Source organism: Salvelinus alpinus, chromosome 2 (genome assembly GCF_045679555.1).
Source record: "Salvelinus alpinus chromosome 2, SLU_Salpinus.1, whole genome shotgun sequence".
In the NCBI taxonomy this organism is placed as follows: domain Eukaryota; kingdom Metazoa; phylum Chordata; class Actinopteri; order Salmoniformes; family Salmonidae; genus Salvelinus; species Salvelinus alpinus.
Window position 1 is genome coordinate 30,520,694 of NC_092087.1, and position 9,533 is coordinate 30,530,226.

At 42.6% G+C, this 9,533-nt stretch overlaps 1 long non-coding RNA gene across 1 annotated transcript; it reads left to right on the top strand.

Annotated features, from left to right (window-relative positions):
• Window positions 1–838: 838 nt before the first annotated feature.
• Window positions 839–8,969, top strand: LOC139558585 (uncharacterized). The gene is made up of 2 exons (XR_011671603.1): window positions 839–901; window positions 1,069–8,969. It is a non-coding gene; the product is annotated as an uncharacterized lncRNA (long non-coding RNA).
• Window positions 8,970–9,533: the final 564 nt, after the last annotated feature.

Sequence of the window (9,533 nt, forward strand, 5' to 3'; positions counted from 1 at the left end):
GATATTCTCTGGGAGCAGTCCATCACAGCTAGTGGAGCAGGAAGCTACAGCCTGGGGGCCAATGGACGGCAGCATTACTGTCTCTGGAGTGTGTGAGGGAGAAAGTGTATCAGATTGCATTGTGTAGAGATTTTTAATGAGATTTTTGTGCCCTTAGTCCTCCATCTTTCTTGCCCCGCTGCCTGGAAGCAGACCAGTGACTGTCTGGATTCCCAGAAGGGAGTTAAAGGCTATTTATGGCAGGCTGTGTGTTTCCGTCTCTGTGTCTGTATGTCTGTCTGTGTGTATGTGTTTGTAATGGGAAGCAGACTATAGATAAGGACCTGGATATATAGAGCATGAGTTTCTGTGTTGTTGTGTGGGTATTTCTTAACCCTCTGCATCGAGGGGATAGTTGTGTAGTGGTAATGTTGTGTGTGTGTTTGCAGCCAACATGAAGTAAAGGAAAAGGTGCTAAAGGAGCGCAGATATCACACCTTGCTGTCCTCCTGCCAACCCTGCAGGTTAGGTCATAAGACACCCCTAACTCATATCTCCATATCTCTAACTAATTGCTGGAACTAAATTATACCCATAAATAAAATTGACAGTGGGGATAGATTGTTAGTTATTACCTGAACAGTTAATTATTCACCAGCCCTCCAGTGTGGTTGACCGCTGACCCTCACTGATGCCCTCTCCAAGGTTCATTCAGCCTTCCTCAGCTCAGCCAACAAGTTTGAGTGTCTGGACATGGGATATGTGAGTACTGGCACTTCATATTCTGGGGAGAATCAAAGATAGAATGGGTAAATTCACCAGAGGTTTGCATCACACTTGGTTTCTCTCTCTTCCACAGAAACTGAGGCTGAGGAGGATTGTGAAGCTCCCTCATTGAATGTGACCAGTGCAAAGCAGCAAAGTGAGTGTGACTCATCTACTCTGATCTTACAAAACAATGTGATTTTTCTCAACATGTAGAATTAGTATTGTATACAGTTTACTAGAACTACAGTAAATGTCTTGTCTCTTCCCTCAAAGAAAGGTGCTAGCCAAGCTCTGACCTAGATGATCTCTCTCTCCCCTCAGATTAACACAGACTACAGGGGTGAATTTGCTCGCTGTCTGGAGCCCTTACTGCTGCTGGGACAGTGCCGCCCAGCCTCCATCACCGGGGCAACTAGTATCGCAGCTCTGTGAGTGTTTTTGGGCTTAAAATATAATCGTTGGCTTGAAAGGCTTTGAAATCTCCCTTCATCATCTATCTTTCAGTGTACAAGGTTGAATGTAACATTTCAATATCATGATAATATGGTGGGGTTTTATGAAACTCTGGACCTAAACTTTCACAAATATAAAAGATGAGATATGATTTGAAAATCGCCTAAGATTAAAAGATGAGATATAATATGAAAAATGCTTGGAAGCACAACTAGCAGATGGCGATAACCACAGAGAGAGGGAAGGAGATGCCATGAACCCCACCTAGGTCAGTTATCCTGTCTATCTGTAAGCGCAGGCCACAGACATGCTTAGGCTACGTAGCTAAAGGTTAAATAAAAGGCTACGTAACTGACCTTTTTGGTGGCGGTCTTGTTGTTATAGCAGGCACTAGTCCCGTTCTGTCTGTGCCAGAAAGACTGCTGATAATAGCTCGGCCAGCGCAAAGCCAGGGTTCCAGGAAATAGCTTTTTTCCTGCAATGCTCTGTTTTACAGCCGTGTCCGTCTGGATATCACAGCACACTCTGGATCCCTAGCCAACCTTGACACACACTATACACACCTCTATACACACACAAACTGGGTAGGAATGTATTTGGCTGAAGTATAAGATCCAGTGAGGACGCCTGGACCCAAATTCAAGCATTGGGCTTAGCTGTTACCAGAGTTTTATCAGAAACAAAATGTCTCCTTCGAGAGCCTTGGTTCTTAGTGTAAGCTATAGTTGTAGGTTTTTGACACAGACAGAGAGGGTCATTGGTTGTCAGAATGGAGCCATTTGTTATCACAAACTCATTCAGATGCAAACTCTCTGTCTCTGGCCATGTGGACACAAGTGACGCATGCTCCCTGACCAATTTTCCACATCAATTACTCCCAACTGTTCACAGGTTCCCAAACCCCCACCATACTGACTGTCCTCCCTCCCAACCAGTGCCACTCCATGTAAGATGCGGAGTGGGCGGGGATGGCACTGAGCAGGCTGGCACTATTTTTACCAGAATTTCACAGAAATCTCCAGGATTCATCTGATAGCTAGGCACACACAGAAGTGGCGGGCCATTTTGTTCTATGCCACTGATATCACTGACTTTGCCAATGTCTTAAATTGGTATCAGTGGTGGGGGCAGCAGGTGGATGCTCACAGGACTAAATGTGTATGGCAGAGTGAGAGAGCGATGCTCACAGCAAACAGTCACAGACTTACTCTAGGGATAGTTCTACTGCTGTATCAGGGCATTTGCCAGGCAAGAAAATCTGGACTAAAAGCATCCCAGAGCCCAGGTAAGCTGCATGGCTTCTCTAGTCGTGTGCCGATAAACTTTTTATAGAATAACTGTCTTTACCTACTGGCTAATGATACAGTCTTTCCACCTTTCATATATTTCAGTTTATTCTATGTTTTATTTGCAACATACATACAGTAGCCCTCTCTCATTCATGGTTTACAGTACAATGGTAAACTATGGCAAACATTTGGTTACAATTGTGATATTAACTGTTAGGAAGGGCTGTTAAAGTGGTGTACAATATAATGGAATAGCTACAGTGCCTTCAGAAAGTATTCACACCCCTTGACTTTTTACACATTTTGTTGTTTTACAGCCTGAATTTAAAATGGATTAAATTGAAATGTTGTGTCTCTGGCCTACACACAATACCCCATAATGTCAAAGTGGAATTATGTTTGTAGAAATTTTGGCTAATTCATAAAAAATTCAAAGCTGAAATGTCTTGAGTCAATAAGTATTCAAACCCTTTTTTATGGCAAGCCTAAATAATTTCAGGACTAACAATTCTCTTAACAAATCACATAAGTTTCATTGACTCACTCTGTGTGCAATAATAGTGTTTAACATGATTTTTGAATGACTACCTCATCTCTGTACCCCACACATATAATTATCTGTAAGGTCCCTCAGTCGCGCAGGGAATTTCAAACCCAGATTCAACCACAAAGACTAGGGAGGTTTTCCAATGCCTCGCAAAGAAGGGCACCTATTGGTAGATGGGTAAAAATACAAAAACGCAAACACTGAATATCACTTTGAGCATGGTGAAATTATTAATTACAATACACCCAGTCACTACAAAGATACAGGCGTCCTTCCTGACTCAGTTGCTGGAGAGGAAGGAAACCAGTCAGGGATTTCACCATGAGATCAATGGTGACTTTAAAAAAGTTACAGAATTTAATGGCTGTCATAGGAGAAAACTGAGGATGGATCAACAACATTGTAGTTACTCCACAATACTAACCTAAATTACAGAGTGAAAAGAAGGAATCCTGTACAGAATACAAATATTCCAAAACATGCATCCTGTTTGCAATAAGGCACTAAGGAAAACTGCAAAAAAATTGGCAAAGAAATGTACTTTGTGTCCTGAATACAAAGCATTAAGTTTGGGGCAAATTCAACACAACACATCACTGAGTACCACGCTTCATATTTTCAAGCGTGGTGGTGGCTGCATCATGTTACGGGTATGCTTCTCATCGGCAAGGACTATTAAGTTTTTTTAGGATAAAAGTAAATGGAATAGAGCTAAGCACAGGCAAAATCCCTGAGGAAAACCTGGTTCAGTCTGCTTTCTAACAGACACCGGGAGACAAATTCACCTTTCAGCAGGACAATAACCTAAACAAGGTCAAATATACACTGGAGTTGCTTATGAAGATGACATTGAATGTTCCTGAGCGGCCTAGTTAAAGTTTTGACTGAAATTGGCTTGAAAATCTATGGAAAGACTCGAAAATGGCTGTAGCAATGATCAACAACCAACTTGACAGAGCTTGAAGAATTTTTAAAAGGATAATGTGCAAATATTGTACAATCCAGGTGTGCAAAGCTCTTAGAGACTTACCCAGAAGGACACAGCTGTAATCGCTGCCAAAGGAGATTCTAACATGCATTGACTCAGGGGTGTACTTATGTAAATTATGTAAATTTATTTTTTTCATTTTCATGTTTTAATTTTGTCAACATTGGGTATTTTGAGTAGATGATTCAGAAGAAAAATAATATTAAATTATTTTTTAATTCAGGCTGTAACAACAAAATGTGGAATAAATTAATGGGTATGAATACTTTCTGAAGGCACTGTAACTATTACTCCAGTGGTGTGGTGTGGTGGCAGTAGTAGTGGTGGTGTTGGTGGCAGTAGTAGTGGTGGTGTTGGTGGCAGGAGTAGTGGTGGTGTTGGTGGCAGTAGTAGTGGTGGTGTTGGTGGCAGTAGTAGTGGTGGTGTTGGTGGCAGTAGTAGTAGTGGTGGTGTTGGTGGCAGTAGTAGTGGTGGTGGGGTTGGTTGCAGTAGTAGTGGTGGTGGTAGTAAGGAGTGAGGAAAGCCAGGTCAGGGCCCTCTGTCTGCATGACCTGGTGTCTCTGTCTTAAAGCTCACTGGAGACAGCGAGAATTAGCAGTCTTCAGTTCAGCCAGGCCTCAACAGTGCACTTAAGGGACTCAAGTACAGTCTACAGTAGTTGATCGTTTCCATTTGTTGCAAATATATTAAGCAAAGTACTGTGGTTCTACTGTACTCCATTTTTATAGTAATTATTTTCTGAACTAGGACTCGACAAGCAAATGTTTTGCATTGTTAGTTGTAAACATGGCATTCTTCAGAGTGTTGAGTTAAGGTTTTAATGTACACTCTTCAATTAGGAATCACTCTCTCTGGAACATTAGCAGTGAGGAGAAGTTGTGAACAAAATGAAATATTGAACATAAGGGATATAAAATGGTATAGATAGGCTGGGTGTAACGGGTGTCGTCGTCGGATGAGGAATAATCGGACCAAAGCGCAACGTGGTAAGTGTTCACGCTTTTTATTTAAACTGAACACTATAACAAAATAACAAAGAGAATAAACGAAACCGAAACAGTCCTGTCAGGTGCAGAAAACACTGAACAGAAAATAACTACCCACAAAGCATCGGTGGGGAAAAGCTACCTAAGTAAGGTTCCCAATCAGAGACAACGATAGTCAGCTGTCCCTGATTGAGAACCATACCCGGCCAAAACAAAGAAATACAAACATAGAAAAAAGAACATAGAATGCCCACCCAAATCACACATAAAAAGCTCTCTACGGTCAGGGCGTGACACTGGGAAATATACACAAGTACATAATTAGAGCCTTAAAATGAAACATAGTATCTTTACCTCATCCTCATCTGAAGTATTTGTGTATAACCCTTGAGGGTGTCACTTGATCCTTCAACACCTTAACTATTGCAGCAAGGAAATACCGTAATAAATATGAGACAGAGTGAAGGTACCCTAATGCCCTGTGGTTGGGCCTCCCCTCTCCATGTCCTGCCACTCCCCGTCCCTCAGTGACATGCCCCGGGGCTCAGCCATAGGGTGGCAGTGTTGGGGTGTGTGCGTGTGTGCACGCCTGTGCGTTTGTATTATTGTCCCAGATCCTCAAGACTGAGATCTAGAACATGATGGACCAGGTACAGGAGCTACACAGGGACCTGACCAAGCGCCACTCCCTCATCAATACAGACATCATGGGGGAGATACTGGACCGCTCCCTGCACATCGACAGAAAGATCAATCAAATGTAAAAAATAAGCTTTAAAACCCAGGTTGAAGGGACCACCCTCACCACCCCAACGGCAGCAAAGTGCTTAGGCAAAGACACCTGGATCCACGCATCCCACTGTAAGCAAGTAGCAGAGCCAGAAGAAGATGCTACTCCTGTTACTCCTACAATCCAGTAGGAGCACTCTGCTTACCCTGGGACTCGCAGATATTGTGGCTGTGGGCATCCTCTGGGTGGTAGCAGACTTCGAGCCAGAGGCGGGAGAACGTGCTAGTAACCTCTCCCCGACCTCTTCAGTCCAACGAGACTGTGGAAGCCGAGAAGTAGATGACCCTGCTGACCTGAACCTGGATCCTGGTGACCCCGCTGAGCTGAAGAGAAGAAAGAAGCCATAAACATTATGGGGTTTCCCCCGGGTCAAACACTTTCTTACAAGTAGCTAATAATGTTTCTGTGCTACAGAATGTATCAGATTGTTGGGTTTGTGGACTGTTGACAGACAGTGCTGAGACTATGCCATTGCTAGCTATACCCCTTAATGCTTATGTAATATTGATGTGGACCAAAGCAGGTAACCTTTCAGACTGAGAGCTTGATTGGGTGGAGGATGAGGTGTTTTTATATGAGAAGATTTGATTTTAATAATCACACCTCTCTGCCCAAGCAACCCATCACCCTGGCATACTCTCCCCCAGGTTATTTGGGTTATATAGAAAATGGAACTGGTCCCCAGTTGGGGGAAAGTCATTGTAAATGTAACCTTTCTGTATACAATAACCTTACCCTACCCTTACTGTTGAGAAATGGAACATTCCACCCTAACATGTCATTGAGAATACATTATAGACTCAAGAATGTCAGTGTGTATGCTAAACCTACTTCGTCAGTAAGTGGAACTATGTATGTGTGTGGGAGAAAGCCTACTCTTATCTGCCTACAAACTGGTCAGGATCATGCTATGCTACCTATGTTGTTCCTGCTGTGCGTGCTACCCCAGTACCCACAAATCACAATTTCTCCCACTTGTATAAGAGAACCATTGTAGCCGGCCCTACAAAACATTTTTTCTCTGCATTAATTCCCAATTATGGCATGACAACTGTGCTTCATTCAATTAGAGATCTAGCAAATGAAGTTGAAAGAAGAGCTAATGCTACTGCTATTGAATAATTAACTGCTGAGCTTGTGGCTATGCGTACTATGGTCTTACAGAATAGATTGGCTTTGGATATTCTCCTAGCATCTCAGGGAGGCACCGGTACGGTGGTGGGTCAAGAGTGTTATGTCTGTTCTCATGCCTGACGACCTTGGTGAGGAGATTGTGTGAAACAGCAGTATCTCCTCCTCACCAGATGGTCATGACCACAGAAGTTAACTTAACACATCTTGCCACTGTTTCACCCTTTCTTGGGGTTCCAGATTGCCCTATTGGAAACGACCCAGATCCCTATGAACCTTCCTTTTCGCCAGATAGTTATTATAAAGTTACCTTTCAGGAGTTCCATTCAGACCACCCCTTTCTGTGTAAAATGACAATTTCCCAGAAACCAGAAGGTTTTAAGTTCTGTTTGACAACAGCTCAGATATATCACATATCCATGGCATCAAAGGGGTAATTGCTGTGGCAGAAGTGGAGAGAGCTGGCGTTATGTCTTTGTTCTCTATTCTGTGTTAGACTGTGATGTTATGCATTTCATAGACTCCTGTTATCACTGCACCCTAACAGAAGGCCATTGTGTTCTGGAACTGTTGCTTGTCTAAAATAACTGTTGTGTAAACAATATGATTGTATATATAGCAATATGATAGATATAAGGGACATGTAACCATTTACTCTTCGAGCTCTCTGACTGCGATCAGAGACAGATCTACCTTACAGCTGCCCGTATGTATTAAAGATTCACTACTATAATTATAAATTAGTCTCTGCATAATCTTTGGATTGAGTTTTCTACAACAGCTTCCATCAAGACCATCGACTACCATTGGCCAGGAATGCAGACAGCCAGCCACAATGAGATGCCAGCATATTAGACTGCCCCCTCCTGTGTGGTCCCCAGCTCTGTGCCTAAATAGGCCCCTGGCCCCCACACACAACAGGGCAGAGACAGCATGTGATCTCTTCTTCTGTTCATATAGCCGCTCCTGACATTTAATGGTGACATTTCCTGGCATAGAGGAGTTGTCATCCCTTAGACAAACAGGTCTCAGAGGACTGCAGTAACACTGACACGCACTGGACTCAATGACTCACTAACTGGACTCAATGACTCACTAACTAGAGTAAATGGACAAACTGAGAGGGGGGTGAATCCCCTCCGATCTCACTCCTCAACATGAAAAGATCAATCTGAAGGACTCACCTCTCATTATGGACTGAATGGATGAAGGATCTGGAGTTTTATGCTGAGGAAGTGACTGACTACCATTTCTCAATCATCAATGCATGGTTCAGACCTACAATAGCATACAGAGGAAGAGTGCTTCCTTAGTCTATATTACTGAAATTGTAATATGCTGTTATGCTGTGAGTTATCCTGAATGGACAAGTCTGTCTGATTGTATGGTTCTAAAACCAATTGTTGTATTTGTATCATATGATCACTAGTTGTCATATACATTACATAAGGGAATGTACCTATCTGGTTATGCTGGTCCTCATTCTCAGGAGGTCATAGATAGTTCTGGTGTGACACCAACAAATAGAACAGTCCAAATGTAAAGTGCAGTCATCTGTATAATGCATTAATGTGCATGTAACCTGTGCATTAATCATGGTGAAATGAGATGAGTATTGACAGGTTTCCTTAATTTACCCAAGAATAAGTGGTAAATTGGTGAAATGTATGTAAGGCACAGGCAGGCATCCCTTCCCCCTTTCTCTTGCCACCTCTTCTCTCCCCCGGTCCCCCCTCTCTCCTTCTCTCTCCATCCCTCCGAGGCACAGGCACAGCCTAGTAAATGTATTCCTTCGTGTTCCTCCCTGTCCTCTCCTCCAGCACATTAATAAAGTGTCAGCAGCATGCTCCAGGGTTTTCCACCACCAGGAAATCAGCAGGCTACTCTCTGCATCTTTCTCTCTCTCTCTGTACCACCCTCTTTCCATCCTTCTTTCTTATTCTCCATTGCCCCTGAATCCTCCTTGTCCCTTTTCGTACCAGGTAAACATAGATTGCACACAATTACATTTTGAATCCAATAAAGATTTAACTGTACATTTCTATCTGGTGTATTTTGTTTTTTGTTACATGTCTTTTGAATATTTATCTGTATAATAAGGTCCACAACATAGGCTACTAGGTGCAAAATATTCCTTTGAAAGTAATTGCTTCACCAGTAAGTACACTGAACAAAAATATAAATGCAACATGTAAAGTGTTGGTCCCATGTTTCATGAGCTGAAAAAAAGATCCCAGAAATGTTCCATACGCACTAAAAGCTTATTTCTCTAAAATGTTCTGCACAAAATTGTTTACACCCCTGTTAGTGAGCATTTCTCCTTTGCCAATATAATCCATCCACCTGACAAGTGTGGCATATCAAGAAGGTGATTGAACAGCATGATCATTACATAGGTACACCTTGTGTTGGGGGCACAAAAAGGCCACTCTGAAATTTGCAGGTTTGTCACACAAGACATTGCCACAGTCTCAAGTTTTGAGAGAACATGCAATTTGCATACTGACTGCAGGAATGTCCACCAGAGTTGTTGCCAGATAATTTTATGTTAATTTCTCTACAATAAGCCGCCGCCAAAGTTGTTTCATCGAATTTGGCAGTA